At 45.1% G+C, this 16,073-nt stretch overlaps 1 protein-coding gene across 2 annotated transcripts in view; it reads left to right on the forward strand.

Annotated features, from left to right (window-relative positions):
- The first annotated feature begins 4,217 nt into the window (after positions 1-4,217).
- FAM20B (FAM20B glycosaminoglycan xylosylkinase) overlaps positions 4,218-16,073 on the forward strand; it is a 33,334-nt gene continuing 21,478 nt past the window's right edge. The window contains exon 1 of one of the 2 annotated variants that reach the window (XM_019731030.3): positions 4,218-4,374. The gene's annotated coding sequence lies outside the window, so the exon portion shown is untranslated. Of the gene's footprint in view, positions 4,375-4,791; positions 4,972-16,073 lie in introns of those variants that run through there. The other variant, XM_074322291.2, reaches the window with a different exon arrangement.

The following is a 16,073-nucleotide window of genomic DNA, read 5'->3' on the forward strand; positions in this document are numbered from 1 at the left end:
TGTGTTTCTAGCAGGATGGGAGGCTGGAAAAACACGTTCTGGCACTTCCAGCCCCTACCAGAGGCTGGAAGGAGAAGGAAGGGTGAGAGAGTGCTTACACGGTGGGAAACGGTGTCTACCCCATAGAATCACGCCATGCATACTGCTGAAAGAGTTAACCACTAGCCAGACCCAGAGACAGCTTCTTTCTGATAGGGAGGGCTAGGTGGGGTGAGCAGGTGGTCCCAGCTCCTCAGAGAACCACGTCCAGTGGGTGTCACGAGGCCTGACCGGACTTGGAATCCAGTCTCGAGTTCTGAGTCTACTTGAACGAGCTGGGTTCCTCTGGGCGGGTTACTCAACTCTGGACCTGTTTCTATGTCAGCAACACGAGGAGACTGGCCTAAATCCAAGGTCAGTACATCATTGCATGAGACGTCACTACTTTGAGGTCCTTGAAAGGAGGACATTGATCTGCTTTTGTTGGTGTTCTTGAGGTTGGTTTGCTTCCTTCTGTAAGCACTTCTTAAAAGCAACGTTCTCATAAAAATTCTCGTAAAATGTTCTCATAAAAATCTACCGTCCTGACAAATTCTCCATTCTCTCTCTCTCTCTCTCTCTCTCTCTCTCTCTCTCTCTCTCTCTCTCTCTCTGCCCCCCCTCCATCTCTCCTTCCCTCCCTGTTGGACCTAACTAGGGGGTAATCCATCCTCTACTACCCCCCACAACACACCATGTGAGCATCGAGTAGGTACTAGAAAGGGCCACCAGAATCAAATTTTTTTAATGTAACTAATACTTTCCTTGAACTTATAAAGAAATGGGATTTGCCTGAGAATAACTTACTAACCTACCAACTGGCTTCACTGAATAGGTGTACAAGTATCACCGCTAATGATGGTGTGAGTTTAGTTCAACCACCGATGTATGCCTCCTTACTCAGTGCTCCTAGCAGGGAACGAAGGGACACGTGTGCTCCTTCACTCACTAATCTCTTGTGACTCTCTCCCAGGCGCCTTAGCACCTTGGAACAGCATGAGCTTCCCTACAGCTCCCTTCAGCTTTCTTGATGTAGAATTCACTTCATTCGTTTCAGTAGGATCCATCGTCGTGGGTGTATTTTCTTAACAGAAGGAGGGGTCGTATGCTGTGTTTTGCGTTCGAGCAGGCAGGCATCTTGAGAGGATACTCTCCTTATACCTTGGGGATGGCTGTCCCGGGGCTTGACAAATTGTCAGAGACTTGGAAATTCTGAATCAGCTTAAGGAAAATGCTTACTATGATGACAGGACCAAGAACAAAGCCTCCAGGGCTCCCGATTTCCCATGTCTGTGGGACCTGTTCTCCTAAAACTTCTCTTTTGAGTGTTGAGTGTCTACCATGGACCATGCCCGGTGTTCGTGCTACTGAAGATGCAGATATGAAGAAGACACTGTCCTCAGCCTCGAAGGGCTTATAACCCAGGGGAAAGGGTCAGATATATCCCCAAAGATGTCAATACAAACCATATTGCAAGAGAGGTACAAACAAAGTACTGAGTCTCAGAAGCCCAGTTAAACACCCACAGTTAGAAAAGTCAGGAAAGGCTTCATGAGCAAGTGGCATTTGAGAGAGATGTAACCTTTTCACAGGTGGAGTTGGAGGGGGAGGTGGGATTTCCAGAGGAAGATTGTCACAACCATGGGGGCAGGGAAAGGGGACGGCCTCATAGAGCAAGCGAGCCCTTTAGGGTGGAGGGTAAGGAATTAGCAGAAAATGGGCCTGGAAAGGTGGACTGGTTGGAAATTCCAAGCAGTGGAGTTGCCATTGAATTCTTGAGGCTGTGGACAAGCCACTGGAGAGTCCTGCAGTGGGATTTCTCTGCTAAGGATGCGTGTGTGCCACCCTTGGCTGGAGGGGGACAGCCAGATTTCTGCTCTGATTTCAACTCGATGCACTTCAACACATCAGTGCAGAGAAGGGACCTGCATGAGGCAGGCATCCCCCAGGGGGAAATAAAGCTGAAGCGAAGTCAGACTGTGTCTTTTCAGAGCCTGGCAGTGTGGGGACAGGGAAGAGAGAGGCAAAGGGGGAGGTTAGACAAGGATATCTAGAACACAAGACATCCCGCGAGTTGTGAAAGAGTTTCATGGAAGTCTCGGCAAAATGCTCAGACCATCCTAGTGGGGCTCTGCCTGACCTTCCATTCTGTTGCTCAGTATTAGACTGGAACCTTCTCCAGGACGAGAACCAGGCCTTCTGGGTCTAGCTCAGTGTCGGGCACTTAGGAGCCGTTCACTGAAGGAGGGAAGGGGGGGGAAGGGAGGGAGGGAGCGAGGGACACCTCTCCCATCGTGTGTCCTCTGCTGAGGACGTCTGTCTTAAGTTCACATAGCACTGCTTGACTTTGGTTCATATTGTCCCTCTCGTCTCCCACCCGTCTATGCTCGCCCCACTCCTCCCTCCCTGGACCTGGATTCTTTCAGCGATCACAGAGTCTGTGCTGCGTAATTGAAGCCTCCTGTATTCCTTGCAGCTGTTTCCTGTGTGCTAGTCATGTCAACTCTTTGAAGGCAGAGTCCCCGTCTTACCTGACTGCATCTGCCACACTACCTAGACTATACTGACTGTTGATAGGTTGGGAAATAAGGCCCATCCCAGGAGGAGAGGACAGTGACTGACATCCTGGAGTGTCAGGCGCTGTGCTGTGTGTACTTTCCCAAAGAGCCTGGATCATGTGGCCTCGTGAGGAGAAAACTGGAGGACAGAACAATTTTGTCATCCGAAAATCTTCCTCTGATGTCCTTAAAGATGGGAGAGGCAGGGGAATCACTAGGAAACTGAGGCAGCGGGTGGCGCTGGCCCTCTCCTCGGCAGTTACAGTTGGACAGTCCACCCTTGCTGCTCTTGTCAGTTACAGGCAAGAAAGGAGAGGCCTTTGGGGCAAAGCATCTCAGGGGAACTGTTGATTGGCCCTTCAGCTTTATGACCTCCTGATCATAAAGGTTCAGGGAGGTTAGCTGACTGTAGGCCGGGCCGGCCTACCGTCAATTATTTCAATAATAATTGAAATAATCCAATTATTTCTCTAGGATCTCCTGATAGTAAGTGCTCAGTAAATACACACATGAGTAATAACTAACATTATATAATAATTTGCAAGTCCTTTCCACACATATTCCCTCATTTAGTCGTCACAACAACCCTGTGAAATAAGTACCATGATTAACTCTCATTTTCCAGATAAGATACTGTGAGCGGTTAAGTGGCACACCCAGTATCATACAGTCAGTAAGCTCTTTCCATGACACACTGCGGTTTAAATGAACTATACAGGCTGGAAAAGAAGTCAGCTCCATCTTTCCTGCATCACACATCTTATCCCACAGAGCAACGTGCATTACAGTGTTTCAGGGACAGGTAAACTTAAGTCCAAGCTTAGTATAGGGTGAATAAATGAACAGATGTTTTATACAGTGGCTGTTCTGTGTGGAGTCAATGGAAACAGCTTCAGGGGAGGGAGAAACTTTCGTTCAAACCATTTACAGGGAGTCTACTGTGGTCTGGTATTAGAGACCCAGACACGACTGCCCTGTCCTCGTGGGGCTTACAGTCCATCTCAAGAGACAGACATTAAACAACTGATATTGCAGTAAAACTAATCACAATTTTGTTACATGCAACTAAATGTCGCAGGGGGCTCTGCTCTGGTCCGAAGGAGGAGCGATTTGTGCTCACTGTGGGAAGGCTTGCTTCTTCTGCGCAAGGAGATGCATTTAGATAGAAGCAGATATTGAGGGAAATTAAAAGGGCAAAAGGAGGAGAAAAATTGCTTCTGACAAATAGAATTTGACCTGAGGGACCCCTAAATCTCCAGTCCCGCTACCTAGCTGCCTACATACCTAGGGAAATCAGGAAAAAGCGAAGGTGGGAAAGAAGTGAGAGCTCAATTTCTATGGGCGGGGCGGGGCGGGGCTGGGCTGCAGGAAGAAGGTGAGATTAGAGCCCGGGTGGAGAAAGTTAAGTGGGGCCTGACAGGAACGGAAAGGGTTAAGGGGGCGGTCCGGAGCCGAGCCGATAGGCCCGCCCATCGGAGGGCGGGGTCGGTGGGTGGGGCCTCGCGGAACGAGCCCTCGGATTGGTCGTGGGGTAGGCTTTACGCTAGGACGGTACCAACAGACGGGAGACGCGGAGGCGGGGGGGTGGGTGTGGGACAACCGGCTCAGCGCCGGGAGAGGTGGCCAGGGAATGGCTGGGCCAGGGGTGGGCGGGAGCCGTAGCGGCGGCGGCGGCGGCTGCGGCTGGGGGAGGTGAGCGCGGCGTGGGGCGGCCCCTCCCCGGAGGCGGCGGGGGCGGCCGGGGCCCCGCCGCACCGCACGGCGCGGGAGGCCATGGAGTGAGCCTAGAGCCCGGCAGGTGAGTAGCGTGGGGGCGGGGGAGGGTGCGCGACCCTCGCCACCCGCGCGGCGGGCGGGAAAGTGCGGCCGGCACGCGGGCTGGGCGCGGTGCGTGGCCCGCGCCAGGCAGGGACCGCTTTGGGGGCGGGGCGCATCCCTGAGGGGCCGGGGACCGGTGCCCCTAGACGTCCCAAGCGGCCGCGGGCGGGTCCCAGACGGAGAGCGGCCCGGGCCTCGCTGGCTACGAGGCCGGCTCCTGCGGGCGGTCGCGGCTGAAGGGACGCGGCCTCGGCCCGCGCCTCTACGGCCCGCCTGAGGCGCGGGCCTTACCTGGGGACGCCTCGGGCCGTCTAGGGTACTTCTGGTGACCAACCCTCGCTCCTGCATGCGGGCCCCTGAGGCGACTGGCCCCGGTACCGCCCTTGTGGCTCGCTGGGCGCCCTTTGCAGCGGCCCGGGGAGGATCGCGCGCCCGTGGGCCCACCTCGTGGCCCGGAAGCACGAGTGACCGGCAGGCCCCAGGCGGGAGGCGGGGTAACCGTGCCCCGGGGACCGCGGTCTCCTCGGGGCCGTGCCCCCCGCGCTCGCGATCGGGAGCGACTTAAGGAAATGATACGGTAGTCCAAAGTGGGTTGCGCTGGAGATTTTATTTCCGGGTGTGATGGCCCTGCGATTAAGAATCGAAACGTTCATTAATAATGAATGCGAGCAGTTGTCAAGCTGCGTCCTTGATTGTGGGATCTGATAAGAGTTTCATTCTAATCAGGCGTCTGATACCTGCAAGTCTTCTGGTTGGAACAGGAATAGAAACAAGTTGGAGGGGAAGTGGAGGGGACAGGGCATGGTTTGTCGTTACAAAACTGTTAGCCCTTTAAATGATCATATCATCACTTGGATAGCTGAAGAGTTTCTAGTCTGGGAATATGAGAGATGCGACTTGAATCTAGGGTCAGGTATCAGAATCGTCTCCACCCAGCCAGTTTCTCTCTGCAGGTTTGATTTCTCACCTTGAAAAGAAGGAATAGGAATGTGGGAACCTTTAGGTTTTAATTTGCAGCACTTTATAATATGTAATTTAGTCATTGCGATTGCTGTTTACTAATTATTCCTGTTCTCCTTGTGTTGTAAAGTAATGCATAAATTTCATTGGGGTTGATTTTTTTAAATTGGATTTGAGAACTGTGTGCTTATGTATTATTAATTCAGACGTTCAGTTGAGTTTATGCAGGACCTTTGAGCCAAGCCTTAGAGCACTTAGATGACATATTGTTTTTTATTATCGAGATGCAATCTTTGAGAAACTGAGGTACAGATGATAAAGATGCTAAATTATTTGCCCAGATTCAGAGCCAATCTAACATAGACTTCAAATTAAACTGTTTTGTGTTAAATTAGTAAGTTTTCTGAAGTTTGTGAAGATGATGGACTTTGGACCCTAGAACCATACAGTGGAATCAGTCAACAGGCGGGTCTTCCTCATTTGAAAGTGCTTTTCAAAGGATAAAAAAGTATAAGTATTCAGACTCAGCTTCACAATCAAGTGCAGTGATAGAAATGGATGGAAATAAAAGATGATCGAGAAATCTTGGCGCTCGCAGCTTTCCTCAGTGTGGCTGGTGAAAATGTGACAGTGATATATTCTGTTTGTTTCTCTGGAACCAGTAGAAAAATAGCTATGATTTGGTTAAAGAATGAAAATTTGAAAACACATGCCCTGCTTTTCTTTCTGGGTACTTTGAATTAGGGAACAAACATCACTCTTTACTGTTTCTATCATCTAATCCTTTATGTCATAGAATTATGTTGAATTGATAATTCCCTGACTTTTAGCATGTTCTTTTGATTTGCATTTGTAGACTCCAACTCTTTCACATAGCCCTAAAGCTGCTTTTTATCTTTTCTGAGTTTTGAATTTCTAAATAAAATTTTTCTTTCTTTACTTACAGGGCAGACTTCAGCTTCTTAGAACACTTTGTGTGACCGTCATTTCAGTGGTGTAAACTCTGAAGCCAGATACTTCAGCTCTTGAATTGATACCATGTTTCCCTGAAAATAAGACCTAGCCGGACCATCAGCTCTAATGATTCTTTTGGAACAATAATTAATATAAGCCCTGGTCTTATTTTAATATGAGATCTGGTCTTATCATATAAGACCCGGTCTTATATTAATTTTTGTTCCAAAAGACACATTAGAGCTGATGGTCCGGCTAGGTCTTTTTTTCAGGGAAACAGGATAACTTTTTAAAATGGTAACCAAAGTGCTTGTCTCTTAATGATTGCCATAATCACATAATAGAAGCAGGAGGTTGCTCTTTGTATTCTGTGGCCATATTTGCAAGCAAGAAAAAGGAGATGGTCTTCTGAAGCTGATGTCAGGTCACGCTGGGGCTAAGTGCCAAGTGGTTTTGGAGATGGAGTGGGGAGCGTAGTTGCAATAAGGAAATATAGTTTGTTGTAATAGTGATGATAACAGGTACTTTTTTCTCTGCGCCTAACACACAGGAAATACTGTGCAGGAAATACTGGGTGGTTGAATGGATGAATGGAAAACAGTATGAAGGTAGGGAAATATTCTAATGCATATACTAAATTGTTTAGTTTCTCTTTTTGTGGGGGGGAAAAAAAGCCAAGAAAAATGTGTCAGATTCCTGTTGAAAATATGCCGTTGAGATGGGTATCTGTAAAGGGTGTTACTTGCTGGAGCCGCCCTGAGATTTGATTGTGTGATTGTATGGTGCTCTAGCAAACTGCAGCCTGGGAGCAGCCTGTGTTGCTTCCATCAGGTGCAGCTTCCCAGACTTGCTTCTGCAGCCTTCTCTGCCTAGGCTAACTGAGCAGTTCATTGGTAGTCGATATTTTTGCATTAACAGAAGAACTAGAGCTCAGTAATGACCATGTCAGTATCATTGACCCTGATGGTCCATCTTCTCGTCCCCTGTGTTGATGGTGGGAGAGGGGCACCTCTCCGAAGTGCTTTAGCAGCTCCTCATTCCACACCTCTCTCTCTTTTCTCTCTTCCTTCCTTGAACTGCCTCTGTATCCCCCAAGGATTAATGGATTCATCAGCACAGACCTGGAGTACAGAACACAAGACCTTACTTTGCAACTGAAACTAGTTTCTGACCAACTAACAATGTCAACGTGACTGGTAGGAGCCATCTAGGAGACAGTATAATGCAACCATCGAACTTGACGATTCTGTCTTTCTTACCCAAAAGCAAAAGAGGAAAGGCCTGGCACTGAACCTGCTGAGTTTTGGGGTGCATCTGTCATCCCAGTATGAGATGAGAAATGGAGGCTGACATAGAAAATAGGTATTAAGCTTTGGTGTGTTTGGGCCTCTGTAATTTCTGGCAAGGTAACAATCCTAATGACGGGAGGATGTTAATTTTGGTACATTATATTAGGTTGGTGCAAAAGTAATTGTGGTTTTTGCAATTATTTTTAACCTTTTAAACTGCAATTACATTTGCACCAACCTAATAAAAGGAGGTCAGGGAATGTGAAATTATGAATGTGTAACAGAACCAAGTACAGGTGAGGCCATAAGGTCTTAATCATTCATTCCATGTTCTCAAATGCTGACTTTCTGCTTTATGTATATAGCAGTGCGCCATTTATCTACTATTGTTAGGGAACATATTATAGTATTGTGTGCAAAATTGTTATTTTAGCTATACTGTTTGTGGAAAAAATTTTTACAATGTATTACATGCTTTGTTTGCTTTTTAAACAAGATAGTTTAACCTTTGTTTTGTTGACTCAAGGTCATTACCAGCATCCATTACTGACAGAAATCAAGAGGGGCTTTGAGGCCATTGAGATATGTAGGTTGCCTGCCCCCCTGATTTTTGAATTCTTGAATATGCTTTTAACAGCCAATCTGTCTCTTCTTTCAGAGGTGGGAAAGCTGTACTTTTGTCGTTGTTAGTGTCCCTGCCGCCCTCTTTTTAATTTGCAGCTTCTGATCTTCTGTGGAGTAGCAACCCAGATAACTCTGCTTCCTGAATTTGACTGTAACAGCTAAATAGATCTAGTGAGGGTTTACATCTCTTCTCTGTTAATGGTTGATTTGGGCTGACCAAAGTCCTGTCGTTTATTTCTTATTCCTCATCCTTGGTTTAGATGGTGAACTTTGCATTCTGTATAAGTGTATTTATGTTCCTGTAGTCCTTTGTGTAGAAAAAAGAGAATGATATGGAAGTAAGTACTGGTGTTGGTTCTCGTTTCAGAAAGCATTGCCAGCGATACTGGAAGCTCCAGTTCCAGCCCTGTCTGTGTCGTTCTTGGGCAGTGTCTTGGACCATCTCCAGTCTTCTGTTAGCATTTCCAGATCATCTTTATGCCCAGTCCCAACCAATGCCAGGAACCAGGCTGGCAATAGCATTGCCTTGAAAGCTGGAAGCAGGGTATACAGAAGGCAGCAATTTAAAATTGAGCATATAAAATTGGTATACATAATTGATATTTCCGTGTTTTCTACTGTACTGTATATCTGAATCCATCCATGATAGGACTCTGTTTCCCTGTATCTGTAAAAAGAGACCATCTATAAACCAAAGAGCTGAAAAAATTCTTATAACCATAAAGATCACTCCCCTTGCTCTTCACTCTTTTTATTCACCAAGCACTTAGGGAGCACCTCTCAGGTGCCCTGCTCTGTGCTAGCTTACTTGGGGGCACAAAGAGAGTAAAACATATCCCCTGTCCTTGAAGCACTCAATAATACTCGTATAGTAAAGGAGATAGGCACACCAAAAAAGTGTGTGTGTGTGTGTGTGTGTGTGTGTGTGTGCGCGCGCGCGCAAAGGGATCGGGCCTAGAGCCACTCAGCTATAATTCAGCACAGACCTGCTTGAGGTGCTACTATTTCTAAAGTGATCTGTGGACTGTCTACTTGACACCCCTAGAACATAAGTTTTAAGAATGTGAAGTGTTATCGTTGCATAAAGTCTATATATCTTTTTAAGAACTGTAGTGAACTGAACAGTAAAGATGGACAATATGAAAATCTGAAGGAAAGTGTTATATTATTTGAAATGTGATATTTCCACACTATATAGGAATTACATTCTACAATACAGCCTTAAATGGTTATACTCGTATACTGACTCTAGAGCAGTGAAATACCTGATACTTGGGAAGGTTCATTATTTCTGGCCCATTTGAGACAGAATGCAAATTCTTAGGCATTTCCAGAGTTTCTAGATCAGGGAACACTGCCTGTGTTGATCTTTTTAGAACAAATCTCGCTAACAGTATGAGCTAAAGATTTTTTTTCTTTTCATTTTTCCAGAAAGAGTTAGAGGGTTGCCCTAAATCAAGGTTTAAATGGGACAGGTTGCAGGATTTGATTTTTTTTTTTTCAAAGAAGGCGCACACGTGATTGCCTAGTTCATTTTCACTATCACACCCATGGAGAAAGGCTTCCTTAATGCTTCATGAATGCTGGTGATGGTTTGAAGTTGGCTTCCTTCACGGGGAACTGTTAGAGGATTTCACCTACAGGATTCCAAATTTACAGACAGGAATAAATGTTTCAGTGGCAGTGAAAACAGGAAAATCGAACACTCAGACCAATTTGGGCTATATGGAAATGAGATTTTCTTTACCTGTAACTTTTAAGTTACTCTTAAGGCTTATCTTCAGAACTTAAAAACATGCAAAGCTGTCATCTTTACAACACAGAGCTGATTTTCCAAACTGAAGAATATTGTGGAAGGCTTTCTTCCAACCTTTTTTGTGAAACAGAATAAGTTCACTCTTCTCATGTGCCTCACTTACATCGAATGTGGTAGAATTAAACTTTGTGGAGGAGAGAAACGGGTTGGTCACTTTAGTGCCGCAGCCTCCCAGTCTTCTGCTTCCCATGGTACCACTCTGAAGATACCTCTTGCCTACAGTCTTAGCTGCTGCTCTAATTTAGGAAAGGATTTGGTTGAGGGATATAAGACTATTTGAACTCTTAGTGATACAATAGGTGTATTCAGCCCCTGACTCTGTAACCCGGAAGGCTACTGACCAGTGAAGGTTATTTTCTTTGTCACGCTTTCTCCTCTCAGGAAGTTGTCTTTCGGGGTTTGATACGGTAATAACGACTAACAAGTGATTACTGTGAATTGTCCAGGCGCTAATTTTAGCACAGTACTTGTGGTAATGTCATTCATTTGTAAGAACCCTGTGGGTTAGGTAACAGTGTTCTTACTTCATTTTTCATATGAGGAAACTGAGGCCCAGAGAGGTTCAACGTTCAGCCACTTTCCCAAGTCCCGCAGTAAGTGGTAAAGCAGGCAGACATTTAGGCCCAGGCATCCAGAATCCAGAGCACACACTCTTAATCCCTCTGCTACAGAAGAGTTTATATTTAGAATAAGAAGGTGAATTAAGAAGCCATTTCTTAAGTGGAGAATTAGCAGGGAAAGGAAAATTATATGTAGACTGATTAATGTTATTATTTGATTGTTTTTGTTTTAGTTGAAGATGACAAAGAAGTACAATGTGCGATTGTGGTGAGCAGCTGGTGGCAGTGCAGGGTAGGCGGGTTTTCCGGGGATACTCAGGGTTCATTCAGGTAATAAACACGGTGCCATTTGGTGTTGGAGGTTTTGACTTCCTGGATCGAAGCACAGTGCAAAGTGGAAAGGTTTCTGAATGCTCTTGATTTTACTTACGGTAATTGCCACTAACAATCAGGAGAGACTGCATTTATTTCTAGGGGGCAGCTAATAATAATACAGCATAATGCTCTAATGTCCCTGCCAATTAAAAAGCAAAAGGGCGGTATATCAGACTTAGCCCAGGGTGTGTGTTTCTAGTTTTTTTGTATTAAAGGGTTTTCATTTTTGCTTTTATTTATGCTTTGGCTGAAGTACAAAGGTTAGGCTTCATAAACTGGGTATGTGGGGTTGTGTGAGTTTGTGAGTGTGTAAGGTTAGCCTTGATTGCTCTAAAATATGTAAATAGAGTTCAGTAAATGAGCCAGTGGAGGCTTTTTTTTTCTTGTATTACCTTTCAAAGTTCTTAATTATGTATCTTCCTAAACATATGCCATTCCTAAAGAAATGGCATATAACTTTCATAATGATTTTATTACTCCATAGAAGGCATTAATAATCATTTACAAATAAGACCTAACAATTTATTGATTCAGTATTTATATTTAGTGGTGAATTTAATCTTTTCCCCTCCCTGAGAGAATTGTTTTTAGTTACATAATCTATTTCCCTATGTCTTCTCCCCCAATATTTTTAACGTCCCAAAATAGTTGATATGGACAGAATAGATGTGAGAAGGTTGGATTTTACAGACTCCCCTAAAATTTAGTGGCTTAAGACAATGATTTGTTATTTCTTATAATTATATAGGTCAGCTGGGCTCAGTTGGTTGGTTCTTCTGCCCACGTGGTCTAGGCTGGGGTCACATGTGTGGCTATATTCAGCTGGGACCTCAACTGGAACTGCAGTGCCCTTGGTGGCTTTATTTCTGTGTCTGGGGATCCAGAATAGCTAGGGGCTGACCAGGCCTCTCTCCACATAGGTCGCTCATTTTCAGTAGTCTAGCCCGAGCTGCTTTACACAGGGGCTTGGTCCCAAGTGGAAGCTGCAAGGTCTCTTAAGACCGAGGCCCAGAAGTGGCAGCCCAGGCCCGTCCACAAAGCCGGCCCAGATTCAGAGGGAGGAAAATAGGTTCCACCTCTGGGTGGGAGGGAGGACTGCTTGTTGTCTGTCTTTGTAGACAGTCAACCAAAAATGCGTAATTAAACTCAGGTCTTACCTCTTCTTGTACTCACCAAACCTTCAGAGGTTTGCTGAAAACAGCAAGTACTAAAGAAGTTTGTAAATGGGTCCTTGTAATTCCTATTCAGGATGAAGGGCGGGGAGCTCGTGTGAGTAGATATGATCGTATGCTAGTTATATAATAAACCCCACGCCCTTTGCCACACGTCTCCTTTGTTAATCACCCTCTGGATGAAATGTTCATACTGAGCATTTTCTGTATGGCACCTTACACTCACAAGGCACGTTACAGTCCATTTATGTGTTAAGAACTTGATTTGACCATTGAATTGGAAACATATAAAAGGGTTATTACTGAAGATTGCGCTTTCAGTTGCTATGAGCAAAGGTTAGAATTTCTCCTCTGTGATTTTAGGAGAAGTAGTCTGAGGTTGTCACTTGATCGGAGGGAGATTCCAGGGGCACTGCTACTAAGGAAGCTTGGAACCTCACTGGGAGCTTGTGGGAGCCCCCAGCAAAGTAGTGGGGTCGGGCCCGTTGTTCTCATGTTCCTCAGCAGCCACATACATTGAATTTTATCACATGATAGTTGAGAGACCTTGCACTGACGTGTTTTTCTGTATATGTTCCTCCAGACAGAGCCAGATTCTTGAACACTGTGGTAACCTCTCTCCTTTATACTAAGGGATTATACTAAGACCTCACTTGTTTCTGTGGAATCTATATCTCTTCTCCCAAAGCAACTTACTAGTCCTAAGATTGCATAAGACATTTATCAAACATGTATGATGTGTGTGTGTGTGTGTGTGTGTGTGTAGAATGAAAGTAAATGGAGCCTCCATAGCAAGCCTCATTTAGCTGATGGAACTGAGAGAGAAACTAGGGTTCAGTAGGAAATTTCCTTTTAAAGGCCTACCTTCCAGAATGCCAGTCTGGACGTTTATGCCAGCTTTTAGTGTGAAGACTTCTATTTGCACTGCCTCTTTTATATTTAACTTTTTTTGAGTTATGTTATTACCTTGAGTTATTTGTTCTTTGTGATAGGCTCTGTTCCACATAACAGAAACATTAAAATAAATGACCATAATATAACCTCACAGTGTTACACTGTTGGATGCATTTACAGGAGGAGGTGAAGGCATGAAACAGAGCAGTTAGTCTTCTGGGAATGCAAGTGAAGTTTTCATGAATATATACCCAGTGATACTGCTTTCATTTCCTTAGTATCTGAAATGGGAATCTTAGCAAGCCAGGTAGCAGTGTATATATAATATGCTGCTGTCTCAATAAGAAAAGAAGATAACATGGAAACCTTGTGTTGGGCAGCCCCCCCCCCCAAGGATGCAGGAGTGAAGTATACCCTCATTAGAGGATGGAATTATTCCGTATCGTGCATCGCATACCTTTTTCTGAAATAGGCACTTTAACAAACTCATAGACGTTTTGTAGAAATTTTGCTATAATCTCTACATGGTCCATTTCTTAAATATGTTTGTGCTTGTCCTGTGGTCTGAAGGAGTTGCAGCTTTCCAGCTAAAAGAAAACCTCAGTATCAGTAGCGTCGGTAGAGAAGTAGATTGGCAAACACAAGGATGGCTGATTAAGGATAGCCAGCATTGAGGTGCCAGTTGATACACACTCGTTTAGTACTAAATACCAAAGGAGAAGAGCACCAGAGTCTTAAGATACTTGCAGAGCCTCATTTGTGGTAGTTTGTTCGGTTGAGGTGAATAAGGCATCTACCCTTCCTATGCTGGGTGCTGTAGGGAATGTGAAGATAGTCAGGATCACTAAGGAGCCAAGATTGAGAGGAAGTAGGAACTGTATACAGGCAGGTACTGGACAAGGCCGAATGTGGTTACGTACTGGTCTGAAGGGGAGCGGTGTCCATAGAGTGTGAGGACGGACCAGATGGCTTTGGAGACGGCCAGTGGAAGACGGATCCGCCTTTAAACAGAAGACAGGAAGAAGGGCTAAGAGCAAGAGGAATTTTGAGGGAGTTACAGTGTGAGAAATGACAAGGGCAAAGGTCAGCCACACTTGAGGAGGGGGGTCCAGACCATGTTCATGGTCCGTTTGGTTGAAGCTGAGAAGAGTGACACCGAGCCCCGTACATTGGCTGAAGCCATTTAAGGTAGGGGTGTAATGCCTTTTAAAGGTATCTGTAGAAATCAGAAGAGGTGTGTGATTAGAAAATGGAATTTGCTGCACTGTCTAGTCTGCATCAGAGAACGTGGGGGCCTGGAAGGCAGTTCCTTCAATGATCCAATAGAAGCACTAGATTAGGTTGGTGGTGTGGGAAGGAAGGGCCGTTGTAGGGAACAGGGCCAAATTGTGATCCTGTTGTTCCGGATGTGGTGACTAATCACAAACATGACAACTTGCCTAGCCTCTGCTTTAAACCCGCCCTCACTGCTCATCTCCAGAGGAAAATTATGAAATAATCTAACAGCTGAACTCTTCAGTTCACTTCATAGAAATTTCTATCCTAGTTGAGTGGATGAATTGTTTGCAGCCCTGAATTGGTGAATGTTTTCTTCTGAGGCCTATTCAAAAGGTAATGAGGCTTCAAAACTTAAAAGCACATAAACTCGGATTGCAGAGTTGGAGTTCTGTCTGAATTTTGGAGCTGCTAGAACTTTCTATTGCGTTGGTGATTTAATTAAAAGAAAAAAACCCTCAGTATCCCTAACCTTTATTCTAAATGTTTAGAAGTGATTTGTTTATGTAGCATGAGGGAAGAATTTCTGTTATTCTAAATGAAATGAGCAGCACCATTAGAAAAGTGTGGGTTAACCAGACTTGGGTCCGGCAGAATGTTTTGTAGGAAGGGAAAGGCCGTTCAGCTGCCCCCCGGGTGCGGGAATTGTACCAGGACGGCAGGGAATTGCAGCTGGGGTCCCAGGAAGCCGGTGCTGACAGATTTCCCACTGCGGCCTGAGATACACAGTATTTCAATGAACAAATAATTGAAAAAGTTGTGTGTTTTAGGTCACATTGTGATTAGCAAAATCTCTTCAATCTGCTCTCCCAGCATTGCTCTTACCAGTCATCACAGGAAACTGTTTCACTGAGTTTCACCCCAAACTTGATACCATCACAATTTTATTTTGGATGCACTTGAATTGCCTTTGTTTCAGCTGATAGAGTTCTGTACGCCCTGGGAGATGATGACGATGGAACCAAACAGGTGGCCGGAGATAATTAGAATTAGAATTTGACTCTGACTTTCCACTTCTTCGTGGAAACTAATTGTTTAACAAAGAGTGGTTGGGTCTCACTAAGAATGAACTGCATGTCAGGGGGCTCACCTGCAGGGGTTGCCCGTAGAGCACGCTGTTGCTCTAGTAGACTGTTTTTGGATGTGTTGCAGCTGTTCTTAGGGGAGCAGTCTCCAGTTTGCATGGGAGGGTCTCAGCCTGGAACGTTTGCCCTATCTTGTATTGGTTTTATTTCTTCTGTTAATGGTGTGAGTTGTTCAATGGCTTAAAGAGTGCAACAGCACCCTGTTACCTCGTCGTCTTCGTCTTAGCCCAGTGCTGTGCTATAAGCATAGAGCAGAGCAAGCTGGTGTAGGCTTTTAAATGACCCTGTGGAAAGCAACCTGTCAGCATGCAAATGAGACTGAATTGTGTGCATGTTCTTGACACCCTTGCAGGAATCTTCTATTTGGAATATCGTAGCTTGAGAATTGGTCAGAGTGTGCTCGCTTGGCTGCACGCTCAGTGTCTGTGTTATGCGCCAGACCAGTCCAGACTTCATCGTGTTGCTATAGTACCAGGTTTCATTCGTTTTCTGGTCATGTTTTACTAATAACCAGATGGTATAGGGATATGTTTTCCTTTACTTAATTTATCCAGATTTGATTATCCATGTTTTACAGGGATTTTAATTTTGAAAAATAATTAGTGGGAAGCTGATTAAGTAGAGATACGTGTCTAGGTGTTGTATGTAATTACGTGAGCAGCAGATATGACACGT

Source organism: Rhinolophus sinicus, chromosome 11 (assembly GCF_057876585.1).
Source record: "Rhinolophus sinicus isolate RSI-liver-muscle chromosome 11, RSI-T2T, whole genome shotgun sequence".
In the NCBI taxonomy this organism is placed as follows: domain Eukaryota; kingdom Metazoa; phylum Chordata; class Mammalia; order Chiroptera; family Rhinolophidae; genus Rhinolophus; species Rhinolophus sinicus.